Source organism: Pelobates fuscus, chromosome 13, assembly GCF_036172605.1.
Source record: "Pelobates fuscus isolate aPelFus1 chromosome 13, aPelFus1.pri, whole genome shotgun sequence".
Classification (NCBI taxonomy): Eukaryota; Metazoa; Chordata; class Amphibia; order Anura; family Pelobatidae; genus Pelobates; species Pelobates fuscus.
Window position 1 is genome coordinate 49,464,481 of NC_086329.1, and position 17,272 is coordinate 49,481,752.

At 42.8% G+C, this 17,272-nt stretch overlaps 2 pseudogenes; both read right to left on the reverse strand.

The window, feature by feature from the left end:
* Positions 1 to 7,858: 7,858 nt before the first annotated feature.
* LOC134584150 (U2 spliceosomal RNA) lies at positions 7,859 to 8,034 on the reverse strand (annotated as a pseudogene).
* Positions 8,035 to 8,803: 769 nt separating this feature from the next.
* LOC134584159 (U2 spliceosomal RNA) lies at positions 8,804 to 8,979 on the reverse strand (annotated as a pseudogene).
* Between the last annotated feature and the right edge of the window lie 8,293 nt (positions 8,980 to 17,272).

Consider the following 17,272-nt stretch of genomic DNA (forward strand, 5'->3'; position numbering starts at 1 on the left):
TTTTTCCCTTCGATGGTAAGGTCTCTGAGGATCCACAATCCGAACTTCTGGTTCACTTTTGCCAGTCTCTCATCCCAGCTTTTCAAGGCAGCACCCTCTCCCCCAAACCAGACCCCTAGAATCTTAATGAGGCCTGATTTGATGGGGAAGGGAAGAGGGTCTGAGGGTACATCCCACTGCCCAAATAGCATAGTCTCTGACTTCCCGCAGTTGATCTTGGCTCCTGAAGCTCTGCCGAAGTCATCACAGGTGGACTTGAGTGCTCTCACTGCATGGGGGTCGGCGCAGAAGATGGTGACGTCGTCCATGTAGATCGAGCACTTTACTTCTTTCCCTCTGGTTCCTGGTGTGGTGATCCCTCTGATCTCACGGTTCTGCCTGATGGACTCGGCGAAGAGTTCTATGCAACAGACAAAGAGGAGAGGTGAGAGAGGGCAGCCTTGCCTGACCCCTGACCTGACTAGGAAGGGTTCAGTTTTCCAGCCATTCACCAACACAGTGCTGCAGATATCACGGTACATTAGGTTTACATAGGAGCAGAACACTTCCCCCAGCCCAAACCTGCGCAGTACTCTATTCATGAACTCATGAGAGACACGATCAAAGGCTTTCTCCTGGTCCAGGCGCACGAGTGCAGCCCGGACCCGGCGATCCTTGATGTAATGGATCGTGTCTCTGACGAGTGCCAGGCTGTCGGAGATCCGGCGTCCTGGGATGCCACAGGTCTGGTCAGGGTCGATGATCCCTCCTATGACCGCCTTCAGTCTGGTTGCTAAGACCTTGGCCAGGATCTTGTAGTCCACATTAAGGAGAGAGATGGGTCTCCAGTTTTTAAGGTCGCATCTCTCCCCCTTCTGTTTATACAAAATCGTGATCATACCTTCCCTGAGAGTGGGTGGTAGGCTGCCCGTCTCTGCCATCTCCTCATACAGGGCCAGCAGGTCCGGTCCAATGAGGTCCCACAGCGTTACGTATAACTCGGCTGGGAGACCGTCACTGCCCGGGGTCCTGCCTGGTCTAAAGGATCTGGCCGCAACGTGCAGCTCCCCCAGAGTCAGGGGGCCGTCTAGCACGGCTTTCCCTGTTGGGTCTACCGTCCTCGTGATACCCGAGAGGAATCTCTCGGCGGCATCACTGCACATATGCTTAGGGGAGTAGAGGTCCTTGTAGTAGTCCGTTACTACCTTCGTGACCCTCTCTTTCCCCTGTTGCATATCACCATTACCATCACGTAACTCAGACAGGGGTGTGTGGCCAGAGTGGAGTTTCCTAAAGAAGAAGGAGTTGCACTTCTCCCCCTTCTCAAGATTCTCCACTTTGGAACGAAAGATGATTTGCCTGGCTTCTTCCTCAAAGTGTCTTTTCAGACCCTCCTTGGTTTCCTCCAGCTCCTCACCCACGTCCCATCCACAGAGTTGCAGGTCCAGCAGACACTGCAACAAAGATAAGAACAGATTTTTTTTTCTTTTTTTTTTTCTTGAACCACTCAGTCACAGAGCATTTCCTCCAGATGACATTCAAGGAATCTCTCAGGTAACATCCTTATGATTCTTTTCAATAAAATATTTTAATAATCACAACACACAAAAAAACAACAATTCCCATCACCTTCCCCACAACCCACGGCAAACCACCCACTTCAAAAACACATCAAAATTAGAAATCCTAAACCAATCATCCTACCATTCATACTTACCCCATTTTTTTTTTTTTTTAAAGAAAACACACAGTATATATACAGTAATTCAAAACATACCCTAAAAAAACGCCACACAATCCACCACCCAATAACACCAATACCCACCAATTCATCTTATTAGCCCTCAACCCACCAATTTTGCATGTCTTCGTTTCCTGAATAAAACAAAACATACATTAACAAAAATACAGCATAACCCTTTTTTTTCTCTTTCCTTTTTCCTTTTTCTTTTTTCTTTTTTTTTCAAAAATAACAACAACCAAGCTACAAACTCTACCCACCACCCATCATTCCTATGCACACCATTTTTTCAATTTTTTTGTCTTCCAAAACCCTTCCGCATCTAACTCACCTTTTTTCCTTACATCCAATAAATAATACAAATACATTTTCCCTCGAATCATTCTCAAACATCCATCAACTCCTATACTATCATTCTTAAATACTAACAAATTCCTCACATCCCATAATACTTCTTTTACACAACACATCATCAACCATAACACTCTCTCTCTTTCTTTATCAATTTTACACACTCCATATAATAAAACTTCAAACGTAAAAACTTGTACACCACTCAAACAAACAAACATCTTCAACAATTTCTTCAAAACATCCCTCACAAAACAACAATTCCAAAACATATGAACCACATTTTCACAACATCCACACCCAACCCTCGGACACATTTCAACTCTCGCTAAACTCCTTCCATGTAAAAATTCTCTCGTAGGTAAGACATTATGTACTGCCATCCACGCTATATCTCTCTGTCTATTTACCACCTCAATACCATTCATTCTTTTCCAAACTTCTTTGCTCTGATCCATACTCAAACCAACAATTCCCAACATTTCTTCTTTACCTCGTATTAGTTTAAACACTCTTTTTTTCTCACACCATTCATCTTTTGACACATTCACTAAGTCATACTTTTTCACACATACCTCAATCTTCCTATAAAACCAAGGTATATTAAAACAATAAGGTTTCATTCGATCTAATTCATGTAAACCATACTTTCTCAGAATCATTCCTGCCTCATATTTTAACATACATCCTATCATATTTTCTTGTAAACTAATTTTCACACACATTCTAACATAATGCACTAACAAAAATTGCTCCAGATCTGGCATACCCATACCTCCATTCTCTCTCTTTTTCATAACTTTTTCTCTGCACAACCTCTCCATCCTTCCACCCCAAAAAAACAAAAACATAATCCTAACTAACTTCCGTAGTCTTTTATGGTCTATAGGAAAAATAAAATTAAGATACAACATAATAGGAATTAAAACTACTTTAATAATTAAAATCTTTCCCTCCATTGATAAAATCCTTTCATTCCAAAATCCAATCTTCTGATTCACTCTATTCACAACCTTTACCCAACTCTGTTTTCCTTTTAATTCCTCATCAAAACTCACCCCTAATACTTCAATCCCATCCGTCACCACTGGCCACCCACATAATTCAATCTCTCTCCAGTCACCAAAGGCCTTACATGCACATTTATCCCAATTCACTTTAAAACCACTCGCCAAACAAAACAATTCAACTAATAATTTAATTCTCCTTAAACCCGCTAGATTCTTGCAAACAACAGTCACGTCATCCATATAACCCAACACTTTCAAACTTCTCGCACCACTACCTGGGATTTCCACACCTCTCACCAATTTATCCTTCCTTATACTCTTCAACAATGGTTCTATCACACAAATAAAAAGAATTGGAGACAGGGGACACCCCTGCCTCACCCCAGAGCCTACTTTAAACACATCAGTCCACCAACCATTCACTTGTACCACACTACTAATATTTGCATACATACATTTTATCCAATTTAATAATTTACTAGGTATTCCCATTCTATCCAAAACTTTAAACATAAAACCATGCGCTACCCTATCATACGCCTTTTCAAAATCAATCGTCGCAATCGCTACTCCTTGCTTTCTTTCCATACAATCCCACAACACATCTCTCAAACATATCAAATTCTCCGCAATTTGTCTCCCAGGTACTGCACATACTTGCTCTTCACCAATCATATCTCCAATCACATCTTTCATCCTGTTTGCAATAATTTTGGCTAAAATTTTATAATCCGAATTAAGTAAAGTTATTGGTCTCCAATTTTTCAAATCTTGTTTATCACCTTTTTTAAAAATTAAAACAATCACACCTCTCTTCATTGATTCAGTCAATTCTCCCTTACATAAAACCATTTTACATACATCCAAGAAATCATCTCCAATCACTTCCCAAAACAACCTATAAAATTCAATTGGCAACCCATCACATCCAGGCATTTTATTTAGTTTAAAATTATCAATCGTACTACGTAGTTCATTCTTATCTATCACTCTTACCAGGCTATATTCATCCTCCTTTCTCACACCTCTCTCAACTTTTTCCAACAAATCATTCTCCAAACTCACATCCCTTTCCCTATCAGTGTATAACTTTTCATAAAAACCTTTAACTTCATTTAACATTAGATCTTTTCCCGTTAACAAAACCCCATCCTCATTCAAAATACCACCCATACCTTGCTTTCCTTTATACACCTTCTTGAAAAAAAACCTCGTACACTTTTCATCTTTATCAAAAACATTCATCCTCGCAGCAAATACAATCTTCCTTCCTTTTTCATCCAAACATTTCTTCCTTTCTTCCCTTGCTGTCTCTAGCTCCTCATTCACTTCCCACCCCAACTCTCTCAACTTACATAAATAATCAATCCTTTTCCTAATACCCTCAAAACATTCTCTCTCTCTCTTAGCTTTCGCTCTGCCTTTACGAATAAAAAATTCCTTTGTTTTTTCTTTCACCCATTCCCACCAATCAAGTATACATGCAAACTCATTTTTACTTTCTCTCCACCTCTTATACATCACCAAATAATTCTTTTATTTCTTCATCTTCTAACATACTCACATTCATCTTCCAACAGCCTTTTCCATATTCCATGCGCACCTCCATACGAACTCTTCCTTCCAACATCACATGGTCAGAAAACGGGACTTTGTGCATAAGAAGACATTCTACCATAACACCCTGTGAAACAAAACAATAATCAATTCGTGATTTCACAGTCCCCTTATCACTAAAATACGTATACACCTCTTTATCTCCTGTGACTTTCACCATATCAATGTAATCAAAATCCCTAATCAAATTACCCAACATCCTACCTGATCTGTCCAATTTACAGTCGTCACTATTACCCACCCTGTCCTCCCTCCGTATAATACAATTAAAATCCCCCATAAGAAAAGTGAACTCCCTTCCCGGCAAATACATACTCGGACACTCAAACACATCCACCCTTTCATTCCTATTAACCGGTGCATACATATTAAAAATCCTAAACCTTGTGCCCCTAAACAAAACATTAACCAACAACACCCTCCCTGACACTATTTCAATTACATCAATTATTTCAAATTCCCACCCCTTAAATAGAATCGCAACCCCTACGTTTTTCCCATCACCACAAGAAAAAACTATTGGTCCTAAATTCCAGGAATATGACTGCGGCACCTCCTTCAAACAACATTCCTGCAGACAACAAAAGGTTCTCCTTTTAAATACTCAAAAATCAAAACTCTCCGTTTTGCTGCAAAAATACTTCTCACATTTAGTGAGCAGAAAATAAACATGAATCAGAGGGGAAAAACCTCATCACACTTCACGTGCCACTGTCCGTATCAACAAACTTTTCAGAGCTTTGAGAGTATCCCGAAATCCCAACCAGTCTCGACACGTCCCTCGTGTCAAACAAAGGTGCTGCAGAACTAGAAGTATCACCCTCAGAGCCGGACACCCTTCCTGGAGACACCTCCCTCAGCACCTTCTGGAATTCCTTAGATAATTTACGGCTCCTCCTACGCACCTTTTTTGCAGCATGAACCGTTTTTTCCTGTTCCTCACTTTCCGAATCTACAGTCGAAGGACCAGCCACCACATTTTCCACCACTTTTTCCACCTCCATCGACTCACCTTCAACCATACTCTCAGAAACTAACACCGACTCATCACTGGCTTTCTTTTTTGCCAGGTCCTCAGCCATAATCTGAGCATGACGAGCTTCATGCTCCTCCTTTGATTTCAAAACAGTACCAAATGTGGGAATGAAAGGAATCCTGACTTTCTCTCCAGCTATTTTCTTTTCCTCATTTTCACCCACCACCGTGCTCTCAGAAACCTTCACCCATGAAAAATCATGCTGTACATTTGGACATGACCTGGCCATATGCCTCTCAGAACCACACAGGTCACAACGCTTCTTTTCAGCACATTCTGACGCTGTGTGGCCTTCACTGAAGCAATTTCTACAACACTGGCCCTTTTCGCATTCGTCGCTAGTATGTCCAAATTGAAAACAATTTCGGCAGTACCTGGGCTGACCGGGATAAAATAAGTAACCCCTATTACCTCCGATTGAGAAGTTTTGGGGCGGGTGTACTAACCCATTTATACCAGTTGCATCTGCCTTTAAGACGACAAAAAAAACTTACGTTTGCCGTTGTATACACCAAACATGTTCACTTGTTTGAAGGGCTTGGAAACGGACGAGCAATACCGATTCAAGAAGGCCGTAATTTCTTCGTCGCTAACAAAGGGGTTAAACATATGTACAATTAGGGGTAGTCTAGACATTGAAACGTGCGGTACAAAAGTAATACCTTCCAGCAGGAAATCTGTCGCCTTCTGTCTTTCACGTTCCATCACCGTAGCCAGTTGTTCTTGAGTCATAAACGTGACGTCGTACATTCCCCTCGCCGGGAAATCTTGGATGCAAAACAACCACTCCCTGGGGACCTTCAATAAACCTTCCAATATCTCCTTCTGGACTGTATGCAAACTCACGGACCTTTTCTTTTCTTCAGCAACGTACAACCGCACAGTACGTGGATAAGAGGGCGCTATTCTCTCCATCCTGGATCCCTCCTCGTTCCTAGTGGCAGATCAGGTCGTCCCCCAATAGCAGCAACCGGACTGCGCCTCCCAAAGGAAGACACAGCCGGAAGGCCGAGGGACTAGCGTCTCTACACACCAGGACCTTCTGACCAGACCAGCTGTTACACTTGATCTTAGCCAAAAGGCCGAGAAGCGATAACCAGAATGGGCGCCCAGCTACTCACCTGCCGTTCGCCGGCGCTTGTTCAGCTTGCGGTGAGCCTTGGGCACAGTGCCGCCTTTTCCTCATCTAGGTGTAAGCTGGCTACAAATAGCAACAGAGACAAAGTCACCAGAGCAGCAAACAACCTCTAAACCCTTGAAACCCAGCTCCCCTTCTTAATCTTGTCCATTCCTCCCTCCTCCCCTCCAGACATACCTTGCACCTCTGTCTCTCCTGCTCAGCTGCTACCGCTGATAAGGTGCCTAACGAGGTTGCTGGATCACCTGGTCTGTTCCTCTTCAGCTGCAAGTAGGGTAGATAGAGCAAGCAATTAAGCACCACCTGCTGATTGCTCGCAATCATTCAATAATGCAATTAATTAAACCTTTAATTGATTGATAACCTAGATGTTGCTCAGATTTCCCTCCAAAACGTTTGTGCTGTCATTGCAAAGACCAGCATGCTGCAGGCTGCAGCAAATTTGCATAATTAATCCCGCCCACTTTTCCAACACTGATAATGCACGCTGCCAGCCAGCCAGCCAGCCAGCAATACAGCAATACATACTCTGACTTCTTCACAATGGATATGTACTGGACACTTTTATTCCATGAAGTGATTACACAGATTTACAGGATAACAATGATTAAATAAATACATGGGATCAGGTGAACAGAATTGAATCGTGCACAGCACATGATAGAGAATAACAATCAGACTAGCGATCAATCCAAACGAAACAATAACAGTTAAAAAAACATTGCTACAAGTGTCCATAATTCAAGGAATGTAATGTTTTTGGTCCGTTCCGTCCAGGCTTCATTCAGGCATGCCATGCCGCAGACAGGGGGAGGCAGAGCTCGCACTTAGACAGAACAGAGAAAAAAGCAGGGAAGGAAGGAAGGAGAACAAGTTTGCCTTCGTTCTCACACACCAAGTGAGAGTCCAGTGGCTTGCTTTTTTTTCTTTTCCCTTTTGCATTTGTTTTTTGTTTGTTTGTTCCATCTATTTTTTAACCAGCATAAGAGAGGTGCACCGGTCCTGGAGGTACTGCAATACCAGGTCAATGCGTGGAGTGGACAGAGCAAGCTCTTCTTCCATCTCCCTGTTCCAAAAATCCATTTAATATATGGTCCCCAGATAGGGGACGTATCAGATATTAAACTGATAAGAACAGATTTTTGATTTAACAAAAAAGTCTTTATTTCGAAATAAACAGTTTACAGTTTAAAACATATCTGCGTCGAAGCGCAGTGTCAGACATTCTTACATACTTTATATCTTGCTAGCAGTCAGTTCTGGGCACTTTGGGCTGAGACCTTTATTAGTGCCCAAGTACCAACTGCCAACCATACAAACATTAAATGCACCCATACCTTCCCACCAAAACAACAATAATAAATAATGTGCTGTCATTGCAAAGACCAGCAGGCTGCAGGCTGCAGCAAATTTGCATAATTAATCCCGCCCACTTTTCCAACACTGATAATGCACGCTGCCAGCCAGCCAGCCAGCCAGCCAGCCAGCAATACATACTCTGACTTCTTCACAATGGATATATGTACTGGACACTTTTATTCCATGAAGTGATTACACAGATTTACATGATAACAATGAATAAATACATGGGATATGGTGAACAGAATTGAATCGTGCACAGCACATGATAGATAATAACAATCAGACTAGCGATCAATCCAAACGAAACAATAACAGTTAACAAACATTGCTACAAGTGTCCATAATTCAAGGAATGTAATGTTTTTGGTCCGTTCCGTCCAGGCTTCATTCAGGCATGCCATGCCGCAGACAGGGGGAGGCAGAGCTCGCACTTAGACAGAACAGAGAAAAAAGCAGGGAAGGAAGGAGAACAAATTTGCCTTCGTTCTCGCCAAGTGAGAGTCCAGTGGCTTGCTTTTCCTTTTTGCATTTTTTGTTCAATCAATCAATCTATTTTTTAACCAGCATAAGAGAGGTGCACCGGTCCTGGAGGTACTGCAATACTAGGTCAATGCGTGGAGTGGACAGAGCAAGCTCTTCTTCCATCTCCCTGTTCCAAAAATCCATTTAATATATGGTCCCCAGATAGGGGACGTATCAGATATTAAACTGATAAGAACAGATTTTTGATTTAACAAAAAAGTCTTTATTTCGAAATAGACAGTTTACAGTTTAAAACATATCTGCGTCGAAGCGCAGTGTCATACATTCTTACATACTTTATATCTTGCTAGCAGTCAGTTTTGGGCACTTTGGGCTGAGACCTTTATTAGTGCCCAAGTACCAACTGCCAACCATACATACATTAAATGCACCCATACCTTCCCACCAAAACAACAATAATAAAAGGGGGGGGGGGGTGAGGGGGCTTTCCGACTCTTTATCCAATAGGGGTTTTGTTGGTTGGGGTCAAGTCTCTGGAAGAAGAAAGGGGCGGAGGGGGGGGGGGGGCGGCTGAGGGGTCTAGGGCTCAGTCCTCTTCTTCTTCACCGAGGTTGTCCATGGTGTCATAGTCTCTGAGCAGGCTGTGGACCAGCCTGCGGCAGTCTCGGATAGTGACTTGTTCCCTCCTCAACACCAAGCGATTCCTGGCGAACCATAGGGCATCCTTCACGCAGCACAGTAGGCGCCATGCGTCCTCAATTGCCCCCACTGTGTGCGTTCCGGGAAATAGTCCATACAGGATAGAGTGATATGACAGATGCTGTCTCTCAACTGAGTCTCTGAGTTCTCTTTCCAGGGCTCCCAGCAAAGCCTGTGCAAATTTACACTGCCAGAAGAGGTGTAGAGAAGTTTCCTCCTCCACAACACACTGCGGACAATGTCTGTATCTGCACAGCCCCCTCGCATGCATGAATGTCCTTAGGGGGAGGCCTCCCTGGATGGCCATCCATGCCATGTCTTTGTGTCTATTGGTCAGCCTGCCGGATGCCACCTTCTCCCATACAGTCTCTGTTGTGGCGGCTGGCAGCCCTGGAATAGACTCTGTAATGTCCTGTGCTCTGATTAGTTTGTAGATCACCTTGGGGGACCACAGTTCCGGTTTGACTCCTTCCAGATGGTGTTCCTTCACAAACTTTCTCACATCAAGGTAATACCAAGGAGTGTTCCAGTTGTAAGGGATGGAGCTGTCCCACTTGTCCCAGCCCAGCCCTCTCCAGATGGGTAGGAGGAAAAAGCGGGACATGGAGTTCCCGGCAGAGCAGTTTGCATTGTCTCTTAGCGTCCTGCGAACTCCGTTGCATACAAAGAAGGCTCGAAGCCAGGTGGGGATATCTGGAACTCCCTTGCCTCCCTTGCGGGGTTCTTTGTACATCACGGTGCGCTTCACTCTGTCCATCTTGGATCCCCAGATGAAGTTAAAAACTGCTCTTGTGATGGCTCTGCAAACAGCCATCAGAGGGGGCCACGCCTGGGCCGTGTACTGCAGAACAGGGAGGATCTCGTTCCGCAGCACTAGTTTTTTCCCTTCGATGGTAAGGTCTCTGAGGATCCACAATCCGAACTTCTGGTTCACTTTTGCCAGTCTCTCGTCCCAGCTTTTCAAGGCAGCACCCTCTCCCCCAAACCAGACCCCTAGAATCTTAATGAGGCCTGATTTGATGGGGAAGGGAAGAGGGTCTGAGGGTACATCCCACTGCCCAAATAGCATAGTCTCTGACTTCCCGCAGTTGATCTTGGCTCCTGAAGCTCTGCCGAAGTCATCACAGGTGGACTTGAGTGCTCTCACTGCATGGGGGTCGGCGCAGAAGATGGTGACGTCGTCCATGTAGATCGAGCACTTTACTTCTTTCCCTCTGGTTCCTGGTGTGGTGATCCCTCTGATCTCACGGTTCTGCCTGATGGACTCGGCGAAGAGTTCTATGCAACAGACAAAGAGGAGAGGTGAGAGAGGGCAGCCTTGCCTGACCCCTGACCTGACTAGGAAGGGTTCAGTTTTCCAGCCATTCACCAACACAGTGCTGCAGATATCACGGTACATTAGGTTTACATAGGAGCAGAACACTTCCCCCAGCCCAAACCTGCGCAGTACTCTATTCATGAACTCATGAGAGACACGATCAAAGGCTTTCTCCTGGTCCAGGCGCACGAGTGCAGCCCGGACCCGGCGATCCTTGATGTAATGGATCGTGTCTCTGACGAGTGCCAGGCTGTCGGAGATCCGGCGTCCTGGGATGCCACAGGTCTGGTCAGGGTCGATGATCCCTCCTATGACCGCCTTCAGTCTGGTTGCTAAGACCTTGGCCAGGATCTTGTAGTCCACATTAAGGAGAGAGATGGGTCTCCAGTTTTTAAGGTCGCATCTCTCCCCCTTCTGTTTATACAAAATCGTGATCATACCTTCCCTGAGAGTGGGTGGTAGGCTGCCCGTCTCTGCCATCTCCTCATACAGGGCCAGCAGGTCCGGTCCAATGAGGTCCCACAGCGTTACGTATAACTCGGCTGGGAGACCGTCACTGCCCGGGGTCCTGCCTGGTCTAAAGGATCTGGCCGCAACGTGCAGCTCCCCCAGAGTCAGGGGGCCGTCTAGCACGGCTTTCCCTGTTGGGTCTACCGTCCTCGTGATACCCGAGAGGAATCTCTCGGCGGCATCACTGCACATATGCTTAGGGGAGTAGAGGTCCTTGTAGTAGTCCGTTACTACCTTCGTGACCCTCTCTTTCCCCTGTTGCATATCACCATTACCATCACGTAACTCAGACAGGGGTGTGTGGCCAGAGTGGAGTTTCCTAAAGAAGAAGGAGTTGCACTTCTCCCCCTTCTCAAGATTCTCCACTTTGGAACGAAAGATGATTTGCCTGGCTTCTTCCTCAAAGTGTCTTTTCAGACCCTCCTTGGTTTCCTCCAGCTCCTCACCCACGTCCCATCCACAGAGTTGCAGGTCCAGCAGACACTGCAACAAAGATAAGAACAGATTTTTTTTTTTTTTTTTTTCTTTTTTTTTCTTTTTTTTTTTCTTGAACCACTCAGTCACAGAGCATTTCCTCCAGATGACATTCAAGGAATCTCTCAGGTAACATCCTTATGATTCTTTTCAATAAAATATTTTAATAATCACAACACACAAAAAAACAACAATTCCCATCACCTTCCCCACAACCCACGGCAAACCACCCACTTCAAAAACACATCAAAATTAGAAATCCTAAACCAATCATCCTACCATTCATACTTACCCCATTTTTTTTTTTTTTTTTTAAAGAAAACACACAGTATATATACAGTAATTCAAAACATACCCTAAAAAAACGCCACACAATCCACCACCCAATAACACCAATACCCACCAATTCATCTTATTAGCCCTCAACCCACCAATTTTGCATGTCTTCGTTTCCTGAATAAAACAAAACATACATTAACAAAAATACAGCATAACCCTTTTTTTTCTCTTTCCTTTTTCCTTTTTCTTTTTTCTTTTTTTTTTCAAAAATAACAACAACCAAGCTACAAACTCTACCCACCACCCATCATTCCTATGCACACCATTTTTTCAATTTTTTTGTCTTCCAAAACCCTTCCGCATCTAACTCACCTTTTTTCCTTACATCCAATAAATAATACAAATACATTTTCCCTCGAATCATTCTCAAACATCCATCAACTCCTATACTATCATTCTTAAATACTAACAAATTCCTCACATCCCATAATACTTCTTTTACACAACACATCATCAACCATAACACTCTCTCTCTTTCTTTATCAATTTTACACACTCCATATAATAAAACTTCAAACGTAAAAACTTGTACACCACTCAAACAAACAAACATCTTCAACAATTTCTTCAAAACATCCCTCACAAAACAACAATTCCAAAACATATGAACCACATTTTCACAACATCCACACCCAACCCTCGGACACATTTCAACTCTCGCTAAACTCCTTCCATGTAAAAATTCTCTCGTAGGTAAGACATTATGTACTGCCATCCACGCTATATCTCTCTGTCTATTTACCACCTCAATACCATTCATTCTTTTCCAAACTTCTTTGCTCTGATCCATACTCAAACCAACAATTCCCAACATTTCTTCTTTACCTCGTATTAGTTTAAACACTCTTTTTTTCTCACACCATTCATCTTTTGACACATTCACTAAGTCATACTTTTTCACACATACCTCAATCTTCCTATAAAACCAAGGTATATTAAAACAATAAGGTTTCATTCGATCTAATTCATGTAAACCATACTTTCTCAGAATCATTCCTGCCTCATATTTTAACATACATCCTATCATATTTTCTTGTAAACTAATTTTCACACACATTCTAACATAATGCACTAACAAAAATTGCTCCAGATCTGGCATACCCATACCTCCATTCTCTCTCTTTTTCATAACTTTTTCTCTGCACAACCTCTCCATCCTTCCACCCCAAAAAAACAAAAACATAATCCTAACTAACTTCCGTAGTCTTTTATGGTCTATAGGAAAAATAAAATTAAGATACAACATAATAGGAATTAAAACTACTTTAATAATTAAAATCTTTCCCTCCATTGATAAAATCCTTTCATTCCAAAATCCAATCTTCTGATTCACTCTATTCACAACCTTTACCCAACTCTGTTTTCCTTTTAATTCCTCATCAAAACTCACCCCTAATACTTCAATCCCATCCGTCACCACTGGCCACCCACATAATTCAATCTCTCTCCAGTCACCAAAGGCCTTACATGCACATTTATCCCAATTCACTTTAAAACCACTCGCCAAACAAAACAATTCAACTAATAATTTAATTCTCCTTAAACCCGCTAGATTCTTGCAAACAACAGTCACGTCATCCATATAACCCAACACTTTCAAACTCCTCGCACCACTACCTGGGATTTCCACACCTCTCACCAATTTATCCTTCCTTATACTCTTCAACAATGGTTCTATCACACAAATAAAAAGAATTGGAGACAGGGGACACCCCTGCCTCACCCCAGAGCCTACTTTAAACACATCAGTCCACCAACCATTCACTTGTACCACACTACTAATATTTGCATACATACATTTTATCCAATTTAATAATTTACTAGGTATTCCCATTCTATCCAAAACTTTAAACATAAAACCATGCGCTACCCTATCATACGCCTTTTCAAAATCAATCGTCGCAATCGCTACTCCTTGCTTTCTTTCCATACAATCCCACAACACATCTCTCAAACATATCAAATTCTCCGCAATTTGTCTCCCAGGTACTGCACATACTTGCTCTTCACCAATCATATCTCCAATCACATCTTTCATCCTGTTTGCAATAATTTTGGCTAAAATTTTATAATCCGAATTAAGTAAAGTTATTGGTCTCCAATTTTTCAAATCTTGTTTATCACCTTTTTTAAAAATTAAAACAATCACACCTCTCTTCATTGATTCAGTCAATTCTCCCTTACATAAAACCATTTTACATACATCCAAGAAATCATCTCCAATCACTTCCCAAAACAACCTATAAAATTCAATTGGCAACCCATCACATCCAGGCATTTTATTTAGTTTAAAATTATCAATCGTACTACGTAGTTCATTCTTATCTATCACTCTTACCAGGCTATATTCATCCTCCTTTCTCACACCTCTCTCAACTTTTTCCAACAAATCATTCTCCAAACTCACATCCCTTTCCCTATCAGTGTATAACTTTTCATAAAAACCTTTAACTTCATTTAACATTAGATCTTTTCCCGTTAACAAAACCCCATCCTCATTCAAAATACCACCCATACCTTGCTTTCCTTTATACACCTTCTTGAAAAAAAACCTCGTACACTTTTCATCTTTATCAAAAACATTCATCCTCGCAGCAAATACAATCTTCCTTCCTTTTTCATCCAAACATTTCTTCCTTTCTTCCCTTGCTGTCTCTAGCTCCTCATTCACTTCCCACCCCAACTCTCTCAACTTACATAAATAATCAATCCTTTTCCTAATACCCTCAAAACATTCTCTCTCTCTCTTAGCTTTCGCTCTGCCTTTACGAATAAAAAATTCCTTTGTTTTTTCTTTCACCCATTCCCACCAATCAAGTATACATGCAAACTCATTTTTACTTTCTCTCCACCTCTTATACATCACCAAATAATTCTTTTATTTCTTCATCTTCTAACATACTCACATTCATCTTCCAACAGCCTTTTCCATATTCCATGCGCACCTCCATACGAACTCTTCCTTCCAACATCACATGGTCAGAAAACGGGACTTTGTGCATAAGAAGACATTCTACCATAACACCCTGTGAAACAAAACAATAATCAATTCGTGATTTCACAGTCCCCTTATCACTAAAATACGTATACACCTCTTTATCTCCTGTGACTTTCACCATATCAATGTAATCAAAATCCCTAATCAAATTACCCAACATCCTACCTGATCTGTCCAATTTACAGTCGTCACTATTACCCACCCTGTCCTCCCTCCGTATAATACAATTAAAATCCCCCATAAGAAAAGTGAACTCCCTTCCCGGCAAATACATACTCGGACACTCAAACACATCCACCCTTTCATTCCTATTAACCGGTGCATACATATTAAAAATCCTAAACCTTGTGCCCCTAAACAAAACATTAACCAACAACACCCTCCCTGACACTATTTCAATTACATCAATTATTTCAAATTCCCACCCCTTAAATAGAATCGCAACCCCTACGTTTTTCCCATCACCACAAGAAAAAACTATTGGTCCTAAATTCCAGGAATATGACTGCGGCACCTCCTTCAAACAACATTCCTGCAGACAACAAAAGGTTCTCCTTTTAAATACTCAAAAATCAAAACTCTCCGTTTTGCTGCAAAAATACTTCTCACATTTAGTGAGCAGAAAATAAACATGAATCAGAGGGGAAAAACCTCATCACACTTCACGTGCCACTGTCCGTATCAACAAACTTTTCAGAGCTTTGAGAGTATCCCGAAATCCCAACCAGTCTCGACACGTCCCTCGTGTCAAACAAAGGTGCTGCAGAACTAGAAGTATCACCCTCAGAGCCGGACACCCTTCCTGGAGACACCTCCCTCAGCACCTTCTGGAATTCCTTAGATAATTTACGGCTCCTCCTACGCACCTTTTTTGCAGCATGAACCGTTTTTTCCTGTTCCTCACTTTCCGAATCTACAGTCGAAGGACCAGCCACCACATTTTCCACCACTTTTTCCACCTCCATCGACTCACCTTCAACCATACTCTCAGAAACTAACACCGACTCATCACTGGCTTTCTTTTTTGCCAGGTCCTCAGCCATAATCTGAGCATGACGAGCTTCATGCTCCTCCTTTGATTTCAAAACAGTACCAAATGTGGGAATGAAAGGAATCCTGACTTTCTCTCCAGCTATTTTCTTTTCCTCATTTTCACCCACCACCGTGCTCTCAGAAACCTTCACCCATGAAAAATCATGCTGTACATTTGGACATGACCTGGCCATATGCCTCTCAGAACCACACAGGTCACAACGCTTCTTTTCAGCACATTCTGACGCTGTGTGGCCTTCACTGAAGCAATTTCTACAACACTGGCCCTTTTCGCATTCGTCGCTAGTATGTCCAAATTGAAAACAATTTCGGCAGTACCTGGGCTGACCGGGATAAAATAAGTAACCCCTATTACCTCCGATTGAGAAGTTTTGGGGCGGGTGTACTAACCCATTTATACCAGTTGCATCTGCCTTTAAGACGACAAAAAAAAACTTACGTTTGCCGTTGTATACACCAAACATGTTCACTTGTTTGAAGGGCTTGGAAACGGACGAGCAATACCGATTCAAGAAGGCCGTAATTTCTTCGTCGCTAACAAAGGGGTTAAACATATGTACAATTAGGGGTAGTCTAGACATTGAAACGTGCGGTACAAAAGTAATACCTTCCAGCAGGAAATCTGTCGCCTTCTGTCTTTCACGTTCCATCACCGTAGCCAGTTGTTCTTGAGTCATAAACGTGACGTCGTACATTCCCCTCGCCGGGAAATCTTGGATGCAAAACAACCACTCCCTGGGGACCTTCAATAAACCTTCCAATATCTCCTTCTGGACTGTATGCAAACTCACGGACCTTTTCTTTTCTTCAGCAACGTACAACCGCACAGTACGTGGATAAGAGGGCGCTATTCTCTCCATCCTGGATCCCTCCTCGTTCCTAGTGGCAGATCAGGTCGTCCCCCAATAGCAGCAACCGGACTGCGCCTCCCAAAGGAAGACACAGCCGGAAGGCCGAGGGACTAGCGTCTCTACACACCAGGACCTTCTGACCAGACCAGCTGTTACACTTGATCTTAGCCAAAAGGCCGAGAAGCGATAACCAGAATGGGCGCCCAGCTACTCACCTGCCGTTCGCCGGCGCTTGTTCAGCTTGCGGTGAGCCTTGGGCACAGTGCTGCCGCCTTTTCCTCATCTAGATGTAAGCTGGCTACAAATAGCAACA